This window comes from Papio anubis, chromosome 14 (genome assembly GCF_008728515.1).
Source record: "Papio anubis isolate 15944 chromosome 14, Panubis1.0, whole genome shotgun sequence".
Classification (NCBI taxonomy): domain Eukaryota; kingdom Metazoa; phylum Chordata; class Mammalia; order Primates; family Cercopithecidae; genus Papio; species Papio anubis.
Window position 1 is genome coordinate 51,500,895 of NC_044989.1, and position 14,793 is coordinate 51,515,687.

Consider the following 14,793-nt stretch of genomic DNA (forward strand, 5'->3'; position numbering starts at 1 on the left):
ACATAATTCTATGGTCATGGGAAAGCTCAAATTCCAATCTTGTCTTGGCATATTCGGTTGGTTTTTGACAGGAAAGCAGATGGTGTTAGGGGTTGTATAATGAAATTTCAACCACCAATTGTGCTAATTGTAGTAAAATATGAAGGAAAGCATTTTGGTCTGGTTATGCTCATTGAACCAGTTATCCTAAATCTTATACACTTCACTTTGAATTGGATTATAGAGCTCTTCTAATCCCAGTCATTCAACACAACATCAACAAACTCTGGAATTCTCTGAACATGATGGGGTAGCAAAGGGCCCGAGTACACAGATACAGATTAATGTTAGGGCAGAAGTGAAATCTAGTACGTAACAGATGGCATCTAGCCGATATAGTCATTAATACATCTTGGAGGAGGTCTCCAAGATGAAGGGGAAGAGTCTATTCCAACACAGAGGTAAAACATTGTAACAGGAACAACGCAGTAAAGGTTGCTGCTTGGGCATTAGCCGTAGAGCATGACACCCAATTGGCTCCAGCCAGTAGCCGGAGATTAGAAGGATCTCTCCCTCCTAGTGGACTGCGCTTCCCGCTTTCCTGCTGTGCCCTTTAAATGCAGCCTTTTGACATTTGCTGATGAACTTAAAGTGACCCACACCCTATTTCATTATATATACTGCTAGTGCCACTCTCTTTTGCTTTCTCAGTCCTGCCTTCTGTGACCTGGGGGCAAAGGACTACCCTTCCAACTCATGGTACCCTCCCTGCCCAGGATCTGTAAGTAAAATTTTTGGGCTTGGTTCCTGCTGTAGTGGTGTATTGGGTTTGTGCCTTCCATCTGAAGAAGCAGATGATTCCCAGGCCTGGTTTTCCACAAGAGTGTCTGCCAGTATAAACAAGTTTCCCATGTGAAGGATGCCTCTGTCACGGGTCAGTTAGGCATTAGACTGTCTTCCAGGCAAAAGAAGCATCCCATGAAAGTCACACAGTAAACAACCACGTCCATCTCCCCTTCAGTTCCCATTAGACCAGGGTTGCTAGATGCTCCGGTATTGGAATGCCCATTTATCTGGGGGCACTCTAAACAAACACAAGAACAAAGACTATTCGAGAAGCGAACAACATGAAGTCCAGACAGGCATTAGCTTAGTCTGTTGGAAAATAGTAGTGGCTTAACTGTGAAAATGAACCTTCAGCACTTGGGCTTGGAGGAATGAAAATAGCAAGACAGGGATTTAGATTTAGGATTAAAGTAGTAGATGAGGCACCATGAATGAGAATGACACAGGCAACACATTTGAAATTCACTTTCCAAAAGGAGGCTCTAATTTGTTTAATGACACAGATCTAAATAAAAGCCAATTTTCCAGTGGGGGACTGTTAGGGCAAGAAAAAAGATGTGGCCAGACGCGGTGGCTCAAGCCTGTAATCCCAGCACTTTGGGAGACTGAGACGGGCGGATCACGAGGTCAGGTGATCGAGACCACCCTGGCTAACACAGTGAAACTCCGTCTCTACTAAAAAATACAAAAAAAACTAGCCGGGCGAGGTGGCCGGCGTCTGTAGTCCCAGCTACTCGGGAGGCTGAGGCAGGAGAATGGTGTAAACCCAGGAGGCGGAGCTTGCAGTGAGCTGAGATCCGGCCACTGCGCTCCAGCCTGGGCCACAGAGCGAGACTCCGTCTCAAAAAAAAAAAAAAAAAAAAAAAAAAAAAAAAAAAAAAAAAAAAAAAGAAGAAGAAGAAGAAGAAAGAAAAAAGATGTTTATGCAGAGTCCCTTAAACTTTTTAATTCTCTTAGCTTGAATTTATTGTTGGCTCTGGGAATTGGAACTGGCTTAAACCACAGGTGAAATATCAAGAAAGCCCATCTGAGAGGAAGCTTTGGAACTTTGCAGGGTCTGATAAAAACCGCCTAGAGAAATGAGGTTACCTCAGGTGCACTCATTTGCAGTGACAGTGCTACCAGATAAGGTGCAGATGAGAAACTCTGAGCCTGAGTAACGACTAAGATGATGATTCCAGACTCAGCTGGGGCTACCAGACACCAGAAATGTGTAGCCATTTGAGTGCAGCAGGATAAGCACAGTACAGGACTAATTTGTTCAGCTACTGTTCTAGCTTATTGCTAGTTTTTGGCAGAGAGTAGTGCTCAATTGCTATATAGACGTGGCCACTGATGCTCCTACAGGGGTCTGTCTGACCTGTTTTTCTCTGAAATATTTCAGAAAGGTGAACATAAGCTCTAAGGCCAGGAAGGGTTTCTTTTTAAAGCTATATTCTTCCTCCTCTACCTATGTGTTTAATGATTATTTTGGAATCATTAAATTTTCACAGGTGAAAATTCAGGAAATTCACTCAAAAGACCATGACAATGATGTGCCCTAGGAAAGAAAAAGAAATATTCCCATTAAAACTGGTCATTATGGTGATCTGCCTGAACCATAGAGCCAAGATTCCCATCCCATTTTACAGGGAATACCCAATAAAATCAAATGAATGTTAATTCATATAACAAATATTTGACATCTGTATTTTTCTCAACGAAAGCAGGAAAAAAATTACAAATTATACTCTGACTCTAAGATTTTCTTTCCAATTTATTTTACTTTTATAATAAAGTGTCGTGTAGTGAAGAAAAATGGAAATGTAGTGGAAAGCTATATGATATTCAGAAAAGTTTTTCTATTGGTCATGTGTATTATACAAATCAATAAATATACATGTACAATAAGAATCACGTTGATATTGTTTGCGGTTATAGTTGTGATATTTACTTGCAATGAAATAGGGTAGAACTGCCCAGACATCTAACCCAAACAATTATCAATGATATGTTACTTTCGAATCTATGAGATTCTACTCATTTGATGCTATTTAAATTACTATAACCTTAAGATACTTTAACCATTGAACAATGTTGAGAAGAGAGTTATGAAGGATGTAGTGAATATTTCTAAACCAGAGTATTTCTTCTTTCTTTAGAATTAATTATAAATTTTTGTTTCATAAATTTTAATATATGTAAAGGTTAATACAATGTAAGGATAATTGTTCCCCTGACAAAAAATCAGATCATTTTGATAAGTCAGAATATTTTAAAGAAGTATTTGCATATATGTGCAGAAATATATTTCTACATGTTTTAACTGTCTCAATATTTCAGCTCTATAAATTTCTGTGAATTTTTTAAAAAGGGGGTTGGAATTATTTCAAAAGAAAAGACACATGGATATTATGTGGCCTAGGACAAAATAATTATGCTGCAGTGTTTAATCATGTCTAATATTCATGCTAACAACCTATTTTTAGATTAGTGAACAATTGAGAGTACATTGCCATTGTTTTATCAGAATCGTGTTATAACAAGAGGCAAAGTTTTTTTTTTTTTTTTTTTTCCAAGACAGACTTAAGTGACAGAATTTGGCATAACATACAAACTTTGACACTCTACTTGTTAGTAAGTCTTTCATAACCCTACTCCCACACATTTAAAATGTATTTTCTGATGCCCTTGACAGTAAGAAACAGCTTAAACTGTTCTGAAATCTGAAGGTGCAGTGTTAAGTCACATGCATTTTGAAAATAACAACTACAGAAAAAAAAAAAAAAAAAAAAAAAAACCTTCTAATGATGAAAGAGAAACTTTGAGTTTCTCAGATAGCATGCACTGCTTCTGGAAGATTTGACGTTCTTTCAGTGGAATTTCCAGTGACATGGAGTTTTCCTGGTACATCTATATATTTAATTAAAAGGGAAGTTTATTCTAAACAAACACAGATGTTTATGGTTCTGCTTGACTGACAACATTTCTCTTTGCCAAATATTATTGTTTGGAGAGTCATTAAAGATCTGACTAGAAACAGCTCTATATTAAAAGGAGAGAATTGCAATTTAGTTTGCAGTAATTAAATCACTTGATAGCAAGTGAGGGTGAAATGTAGCAATGAATGAATATTTTTTGGAAGCTACAACACAGCTTATCAGTGAGCTAAGATGTCAGTATACGTTGTTCAAGTGAGTCAGGTATCTCTGTGCATATTCACTTATTTGCCATTAGAAAATCAACCCAATTCAGTGTGTTTGACAGAAAAATACAGTACGAGAAAATAGGATCTTGACCCAGTGAGCTTGAGAAGCATTCAAATGAGCTTGAGAAGCATTCAAATAAACAAAATTAAGCAGATTTTCTTATTTCGGTATGTTCTAAGAGCATTCAAAATGCAATTATGCCTGGAGAAATGAACATAATGTTTCTCAAAATTGACCACGCAACCCCTTTCCCCCATAATGTTTCATTATGTTGGTGGTTTCGGGAATTTGCTCTGGGATATGTTGCTTTGCAAGGTTGTTCAGGTGGTAAATCTAGTCTCTCTTTCTGATCCTTTGGAATGGATTGCCTCCCTTCCTCAAACACAAATTGGCTCTTAAAACAAATTATCTGAACTATCAGCCATTCTCGGTGGGCACTTCCTTATGTGTTTATTTTCTTCTTTAGCTTATGATTGTTCCCCTGGTACTAAGTTTTAGACTCCATGAACTTTTTATAATAGCAGAATGGCAGATTAAGTGGAGGAACCTCTTCTCTCCCTACTACTAGCGCCTAAAATAATTTGGTCTGCATACTTAGCTTCTGACCCTCCAATGTGCTCTAAAGGAGTATTGCCTATTCAAGCCTAGTTTGGGTGTTTTTATGACATAGAATAGAATAAATTGAGTGAGGCAGAGCAAATATAGTGGGAAGGAGATTAACAACACTAATAATAACAATAATATTGCTTACTTTTCTAGGAGAGCTACTGTTTGTCTAGAGTATGTATAGTAAACAAAGCTGAAACTAAAGGAATAGAAATAGAAAAGGCTGTCAGGTGGCAAAATAAAAAAAATTCATAAAGAAAGGCAAGAGGAAAAAGAAAACCCTTGCTGGGTGAAGAGGCAGGAGATGATATAGTTAGGATTAGGCTTGAAGAAAGTCTTGCGGACTACTAGAGAGATGAAAAAATAATCTAGGGAGAGAGTAAAGGCAATTTTGAAAAGTGTCGCTATTAAGTATGAACTGGATATCCTTTAACTGTCTCTTTAGAGATAGTAGGTAAAAACCCAGTTTCCTTGTTAATTACTTTTAGCTACTGGTCTATGTTTCTATGAATGAATGTAACCGTATCTAAGAATAATGCCACCAGGCACCTTGAGTTATGTTCAGGTTGTAGCAGCTTCTTTCATTGTCCAACCTTCTGGACTTGTGGCTCAGCTTTTTGCATTTCAGTTTCCTAGAAGCTCCTTGTCCTACCCACTGTTTTGGTTTTGACAGTCCTATCTGCCTTGAGTGAAAAATTTCTGTATCCTTTCTAAGCACTGCCACTCCACAAGACACTACTCCTTAGCCCTGGGTTCTTTCTTCCCACTGTCCTTTCCTATCCCTAGTCAGTGTAATAGGGCACTTAGTTAATTCCCTTTCCCTACCTCCTCCTGGGAAATTGGAGAAGTTCTTAGATGGTACTGAAGAATTGGCATCCCTGTTTGAAGAATTGGGTTTTTTTTATCCTGTCTGTTAATCTTTGTCCACTCTGTGCCATAGTGTTTTTCGATCAAACAGATGAAGGTTGAGATGCCAGTTTCCTTATAGCAGAGGCTCAAGAAGTCCATGCCTCATCTGGGATGTCTGCCAAGGCAGAGGTTCCTGGGAATAGGAATGGTAAAATTCTGAGAGTTATGTCTATGACTATGTAGAGCCAAAAGTGGGAAAAGAAAGAGAGGTTGGAAGGAGAGAGATCAGAAGCTGTGAGACCATGGATTGTGTAATAGACCAAAGTGGGGATCAAGGATAAGTATGTGTAGATACTAAGGCCTTTGTCCTAGTAGTCAACAGATTGGAGGATGCCATTAAGTATGCAGAGGGTAGGTGAGGACATATATAGATCAACCCTTTATGCAACCAATGCTTGGAAGAATCTATATCCACACCCTACCAGGTTGGATGTGCTGTGCCATCTGTAGAGAACTGTCAATAATACTGTAACTATGCAAAGTTCAGATATCATATTTCAAAATCTTAAAAATATGTATTTTGTTGCACCAACCTAAGAAGGTTATTCTGTCTCCAATGCTCTGTGCCAAACGTTTGTTCTCATTTTATGTATTACCTGAGCATGGCATGTCTCTATCAGTGCAACAATGCCTCTCTCCTCTAGGCACCCTGTGAGTTGGCAGCATGCCATGGTAATGCATCACATTTTATACCCTGTTCCAGCCTATTTGGCAAGTGAAAACTCAACAGGATCTCCTATTTATATGTGCATCCTTGTTCTTTTTTGTTATTTTCTATGATTTCTTTTATTGCTATTCCAATTTATTTTTCATAGACTGTTTGAAGGATTCCTGTTTAAGCATTTTGCTCCCACTAAGAAGAGTCTATAAAATCCTTTGCAAATAGACATTTTTTCATGTCTAATCATTTAATCATTTTGCATGTCTATTTGTAAATGATTTTATACAAAAACAAACCTAAGAGGGATTCCCATTTAGGCTTGTTTATTGCTTATAAAATCATATAATTCTATGTTTTTCCTCTATGATTTCTTAGGTATACTGTGACCTAAACTTTAAAAATTTTTGCATGCTAAAGTGTGTAAATCTTATGACAATTATTTCATTGCTTTTATTATTATACTTTTTAATACATTCCCTTCCTGTTAATTTTTTGTACACAGTCAAATTGAGTCTAATAACGATGTTAGATGGCATTCTGAAGAGAACTGTTACATATTCATTTGTTTTTAAAATAGCACTGACTTTTAATATAGCATAATTGAAGTTCACATTTAATTTTCTATCAATCTATCATATAATCTATGTTTCATATTACCTTGATTTATAAGCAGGTGTAATTTACTTTCCTTAGAATATAATTGTTCAGTGCCTTTACATCTTATGATTTATGTTTTTATTTACACAAAAGTTATTTATCACCATGCACTTTTTACATTTGAATATTGAACAAGAAAAAACTTGATGTAATTTCCCAGAGGTTTCTTTCAGCTCAACTGGCAGCAGGTACTTGGTTAGAATTTACTCCTAATCTAATGCTCAATACATGGAATGTACAACTTTTTCTTCCTTTATTTCTTACTGAACCTGATCAACAGACCACAGGGGGTGTTTTGAAAAATCGAAAGTCATTTGCTGCATTCTGTCTATAACACTGGAATATATGGAAATAGGGGTTGATATTGAGGATTTTTTCTTTTGCTTCAAATATTTAGGGAAGGCATATATTCTATTAAAAACACACATAGTGAATCATTGACTGTACACACACATACAGGGTAATTTATAGATATTTTACGTGGTTGTATCATACAGTTTGCTCTGCGAAGATGTAGGCAGCATGTAGAAACTCCCTTATGCAGTTTTTCAATGGACAAAGAACTAGCATAGTAGAGACTCAGAACACCTTTATAATAAAATTAGCTAATCAGTGAACTGTATCATTTTTAGGAGACATAGTGAGCACTTGTTATTTTTTGACTTCTCCTATTCCTCTACTTTTCTGTTAACTTTAGGTTAGCCCTGGGGACCACACTTACCCTCACACTCAGCTCCCTTGCTGAATGAAAGGCTTTTCTCTGGGTCAGAAATAGAGCCTGTGACCCACATGTAAGTCAATCAATACATCAATCAATCAATTAAGATTCTGACTTAAATAGGTACCATAAGACTGAACAAATCTTCTAACAGAAATCTTTAGGATAATACTTTTGTTACTATGCATGGACCTGAAGCTGAGAAAACATTGGCTTTGGAAAAGGTGTAGTAATCTTTGTGACCCAAGTGGATGGGTGGGAGATCCCTTGGCACCTGAGGATGGAGATGCACAACCAAAGGCAGAGCAGAGAGATGGAGATAATCAAGTGCTAGGGATGCAATTACAATGTCTGCCTCAGCTTTTAGAGCCAGCTGTATACTGAGACCTCTTAGCTACATGAGAAAATACACTCTCTATTTGCTTAAATTACTTTTAGTTGAGCTTTATGTTTTTTGCAACTGATAGATTCTTCACTGATATCAAGAGAAAATCACTAACACTCCACCTTAGAAAACACACACGAACTCACCTTTGTTGTCTCTTCTTGTCCAAGTATAAAATGGAATTTTACATCTCAACTGTTTAAGTAGTGGCAACTAAACTGTACCTAAGCTATGCTGTCACTCAAGTACTCCTGAGAGAAGAGAGGACAGTAGAGACACAGCTCTAGAATAGTACGCTAGATCAAAAAGGGTCACTCCAGACCTTCACTCCAAATCTTAGAATTATGCTGGATCAACCAGAGACACTCCAGACCTCCACTCCAAATCTTAGTATTATGCTGGATCAACCACAGACACTCCAAATCACCATTCCAAATCTCAAAATCATGCTGGATCAACCAGAGACACTCCAAATCTCAATATTATGCTGGATTAACTAGAGACATTCCAAATCTTCCTTTTGAAGGAAGAGTTCTGAAGGTAGGATACGTTTGAAAGTCACTGGTTTAGAGAATGTTTTTATGCTTGAAATCAAGCAGGCAGCAGCAGTACTAAAGCTTATTTATATTACTCTGTTTTAAACAGCCTAATTCCACCCAACACTACAGACTCATGTGTCTGTATATTTATAATCCCCCCCTTAATAAAAATGGCGTTATTCAGTGGTAACTGAAATCATTCTACAGTTGATGACATTTTTTAACTTTCATCATTCAGTGTGTTATTTTTTTTCACCCATTGCATAATAATAAATGCTTGCTACCCTTCACATAATTTTAATATGCAGAATAGACACATTTCTTTAACTAGTACTTTATTAATTAAGCCAAATTAGGCATTCACATTTATCCAACAATAGTTTACCTTAATAGAAGAATGCATTAAATTTCTCAAAATTTTATAAATATTTAGACTTGCATTGAAATATTTTATTGATTACTAAAGGATCCAAGTCTGCCATCAACTTCCTGGTATCCTTCAATGAGACAGTTGTTATAAACAAGAAAGAGTATAATGTATATAAATGAGATTGTGCATTAAAAAAGTATTGCTTAGTGCTGGACACACATCTCAACTCATTATTAGTCATCGTCACCATCATAACTTTTATCAATCATCACTGCCTCTTTAAAATAATGATTATTAGCTGCAAAATTATTTACATATTAAATATTCAACAAATCTAAAGGTAATTATTAAGATAGATTCCCACATTACTTTAAAATTAAATTTTGTATTTGAAATAATTTTAGGCTTACAGAAAATTGGCAAAAATAATATGGAAGGTTTCCATATACCTTTCAACCAGCACCACCAATTAAGATAAATGTTCTAAATAATTTTTGTCATCAATATTTAAAGCCTATAAATCTAATCGCTAATTCTCATAAAACAAATCACATCTATACGCTTATTTGGATATACATATTAATTGTCTTAATAGCACAGTATCCTAAAGCAAAAATAACACTAAAGCAAGTGGTTATTTTTTGGCATAGCACTGCAATCAACTGAACTTTGTTTATAAATCTGAGTAATTATAAATTATAACTGGAAAAATATCTGAAGTAGAATTTTGGGGACAAAAAGTTATTTAATAATAGGACACATATATTTATAACTGATTATAACAAGAAGAAAAAAAGGGGGGAAATCTACACTATAGAGATAAACGATATTTACATAAACAATATTTTCTTAACCCAGTTTTAAAAATTATGGAACACATTGTCAAGGAAATCTATTTTTATTTTTTTTTCCTTGAAAATGTATGCCCTTTCTTGGAGATCTAAAACACATTGGTAAGGGAAAATGTGAATAGATTCAAAGCTTTCTTTGGCTTCCCAATAACTTTAAAATTCTGTAGTTCTTTCCATTGTTCTGAATACACTGAGACCAAGAATCACCTGCTATAGTCTCAAGATGCTAATCTGCATTATTAAGTTTATTCTCATGATTCTGTGCATGTATGTACTAACACAATAACTATCAATTGCATATAGATTCCACTCACTTTCCAAAAACCTGTTTGTTAACAGTAACCACAGGAACAGTTGTCTGGACATCTGTCCATGAGGAATTGGCTTGAAATGACTAACTCACTTCACAAAGAGCAACAAGAGCTCTTTGATTCTAATACTGTTTACTCCCCATGGACGTGGGTCAAATGAAAGCCCTCATTACATTTCTCACAGGTTACAGTGTCAAAATACCTTGCTCTGTCTTAAACACTGAAGTTTACCCCTCTCTTTAATCAGCTCTTGGGATATTTATACAGTGCTAAATTATTTCAGGAGTGGGTTAAATACCATGAGAGTGGGTTGTTACAAAGCAAGTCCAGATCCTGATACTTCTCTGTCTTGCATACTTGCTTCCTCCCTTGCCATGGAATCACCCTCACCAAATGCTGGCAACATTTTCCTGTATTTCACAGATTACAGAATCACGAACCAAATACATTTCTTTTTTTTTCTTTAATAAATTATCCAAACTGTGGTATCATGTTATAGCAGCAGCAGACAGACCAAAACAGGTTATAATTAAATTTTCCTCTGGTCGCTATAAGTTCCATAGTGGATTATATCCTGCCACCTGCAGTGTAGACTTACACTTTTGCTGATTCTCATTTCTTTTTGTGTGCTGACCTCTGATGCTGACTTCAGTTATTCAGAAACTGTACTTTTAAAATGTACTTCTAGAGAACAAGAAATTGTCAGAAAAGCAATTACGCTAACTTGTATAGAGCCCTAGATTCATTTCATATGTAATATATTTTTAGGATATCAGTCTATGTCACTCCCCAGTACTTTTTTGGTATAATTCAGGCCATTAACTAAATGTACTATTTAAAATAGGGCACACTTCAAATTCCCTTTTACTAACCCATACAGATTTTACATGGTTTGCTTAATTTCAAGTTTTTATATATAGTTGCTGGCAGGATGTAATCTATTCCTGGGACTATAACAGGAAACACACCTGAAGTGGATGATAAGCAATAGCAACAAAAACAAATGTTATTTGGGAGGTAATTGTTTTGGATGTTATAAATACAAATGTGAAATCAGACACTTATATGTAATTACTAATGTAAAGGTTTACATTGAAAGTCACTGATAGGTTGGTAGAGGGAGCATTTGATATAAAAATGCAAAATAAAAATCTACACTAGGGCTAAACCCTATAAGTCTCCCTGAAGAAGAATTTCTATACTTCAGTATGCATAGGAAATAAATGAGGGAATTATTAAAAGTTCAGATCTTTGGGACCTTCTTCTATATATAATAAAAATTGCCCTCATTAAATGAGAGGAATGTATTGAAAATTACGACTAATCAAAATAATATAAGTTACATAATTATGAAATACTACTTTATTTTATGAGATTGACAAGTTATGGGGAAAATAAGATATCATATATTGCTGCACCATTTTTGAAAGATAATTTAGCAGTATTTATCAAAAGACGTCAAGAGTTCCATAATTTTTCATTTACTAATTCTGCTATTTGAATTTAGTCTAAATGTGTATGTAAAACATATACACAAGAATTTCTATTTTACACCTGTATATTGTAGCATACATTTGAAATTAAATGTTCCACAAATATTAAACAAATTATGGCATCCAAGAAAAAAGTTATTATACAGTCATAAATATATTTTTTAACCTGGGAATATGTTTTGTTTTGTGTTTTATGTGGAAAGATGTTTATTATGTTGAATGATCACTTATGATAGAAAGTAATATGCATTTTGTTATACCCATGAGACTATTTCTGGCTGTAAAGATAATGGATATTTTATCTATATCTTTTATTTGTATTTTTCCATACATATGTTACCTATGTAAGTACAATTTTTTTTTTTTTTTTAATTTACAGAGAATTAAAAAAACTGATGTTTCCCAGTTGATAAAAAGACAGAGAAATTGATAATCCACATATTTGTTAATTCTGTCAATAGTTTTAGCTATAGGTGTCAACATTTTTGGGATTATTGGTCTAATGAATTTTTCAGAAATAAAACCAAAGGAGATAGAGATTCAGAAAAAGATAAGGGAATTTCAGAAAATTGTAGAAAAATGGAATTAAAAGACAAAAATAAAAATATAAACTTTATTTCTCAACATAAACTCCATCAAGTTCAAGATACTTTTTTTAAGCAATGATACCAGCCCTTTAGTGTATCCCTAAAGAAGAGAAGGTCATGGAAATTTAACCATGTTAAGGTAGTATTTTCTACATTACTAACTGAAGATAAATGGGTACCATTTAAAGACTCTTTTAAGATTATGAAAAAAAATAAGTCAGCAGGAGTCAAACAGGATGGAAAACTGGATGCCTAATGATTGCTCCTCAAAACTCTCTGTGATTTAATATGAGAAAAAACAATCACTTTTGAGCCACTATCACATTTGTGGTGAGTTGTGTACTACACAGTTACCAAACTCCAAAGAAATTAGAGGATATGGGAAAAAAGTAGGGGACTCATAAATACACATCTTTAGAAGTCTAACTGCCCAGAAATTATCTAACAACGTTTCTTTCTTTAAATGCAATCTTTAACCCTCAACTGTTAAATGACACTTCTCAAAGAAAGCCCCCAATTGATAAAAATTTTTCTTGAATATAATTAGGGACTCTATTTTGCTCAATGCAATTTTGTATTTTTTTGCATTTACCTGTAATTCTTCATCTAATTGATAATAACACTTATTGAGTGAAAACATTATGCCTGGCACTCTTCTAAGCATTTTACATAAATTTATCTCATGCAATCTTTATGATGAATCTGTGAGGTAGGATTTATTAGAGATATTAGGAAAATGGGAAAATGACAGATAGGAGACACGATTAACATGCAGCTCCCACTTGGACAAACAACATGAGGTATGGAGACTCAGATCATGAACTTTGCTCCAATAACAACTGTAGAAACATACCAAGTAAACTGAAAGGATTCACAGACCCTTTGAAAGAAGTGGCTTGCTGCTGCAAACTCCATGAGACAGCTGAAAAACTGAGTTCTCCAAGTCCGAGAAGGGGGAAAGTCTGCCTCCAAACACGTATCACCACTGGGAACCTGAAATTCCAGAACATGGGAGAAGGATTTAACCTTACCCAGAGCTGAAACAGATTTAGGGAGCTGAGTGAAATATAAAACTAGGAGAAACAGTGGAAAGATCCCTGTAGGCACTTCCAGTCCCCAGCTCAGGCCCAGGCAAGTCATCCCTGGCTTTATCTCACAGGGGTCCTGGGGGAAGGCAGCCAGCAGAACTGGGGAGGGGCCACAGGGTGAAGGAAGCTTCTACCTGAATTTTGCAATGATTGTGACTGAACGAGAATTTTCCTGCGCAGAATCTGGGGAAGGGGGACAAACAGGAAGTGCAGATATGAACACAGAAGCCACAGCTGATGAGCTGATGGTGTGGACAGGCAGGGAAGAGCAAGGCCTGAGAGCCCTGCTTGCTTTCCCAGTGGGGAGGTGTGTAGTCTGGGGTAAGATGTGAGCCCTGCACACTGGCTGCCTGGATATATACTCGGTACTGTTGGTGGGGCACAGTGGGAGTGAGATTGGCCTTGCAGGCTGTGTGGGAGCTGGGTGAGTCCTGTCACTGCTGGCTTTCCCCCACTTCTCTGGCAACCTGTATGATGCAGAAGAGGGAGCCAAGATCCCCCTCAGTGGCCTGAGAACCACCCCCACAGCCCCCACACTGGTCATAGCATGCCCCACCCAAGGAAAGCCTGAGCTCAGACCCTCCTAACACTGCCCCCACCTGATAGTTTCTCTCTACCTAACCTGTTAGCTGAAGACAAAAGACATGAACTCTTGGGAGCTCTAGGATCCCTGCCCACAGCATGAGAAGCCTGAATGCTTTTCCAGGCCAATGTAGGGCAACATTATATCCCCATTCTACAACCACACCTGGTGCTGTCTTGAGAGAAACACCTTCTGGCTGAAGGCCAACCAACTCAAGTGGTTACAGCAACTTATAACAGAACAACCTGGATCCAAAGAAGGAGAAAAAATAGCTAATTCCATCTCCTGCAACATCCTGACTAACTAGAGATTCTGAGTCTGTCCACATGGCTCCTTCACTGCTAACGTAACTAGCATTCAAGAAAACCAGCACACTGAACAAAACTACAACCAAGGACCCCACAGAGTCCACTTTACTCCCCTGTCATCTCCACTAGAAACATGCTGGTATCCACAGCTGGGAGATCTGAAGATGTATCACATCACAGGACTCTTCGCAGACATTCTCCAGCACCAGCCCTGAGCCTGGTAGCTATACTGGCTGGCACTGGCTGGCTAGACCCAGAAGAGCAATAGCAATCACTGCAGTCTGGCTCTCAGGAAGCTGCATTCTTAGGGGAAGGGGGAGAGCACTACATCAAGGGATCACCCTGTGGGACAAAAGAATCTGAACAGCAGCCCTTGAGTTCCAGATCTTTCCACTGAAACAATCTACCCCAAAGACAAAGAACCAGAAAAGTAATATCCCTAATAAATCCTACCTCATAGATTCATCATAAAGATTGCATGAGATAAATATATGTAAAATGCTTAGAAGAGTGCCAGGCATAATGTTTTTACTCAGTAAGTGTTATCATTATCAATTAGATGAGGAATTTTAGCTAAATGCCATAAATACAAATTTGCATTGAGCAAAACTGACAGCAATTTGTTTTATACGGTTAATCACACATAGCTGGCATAGCGCAAAAAAAAAAAAAAAAAAGAAAAGAAAAAAGAAAACCTATTTTAAATGAATATAG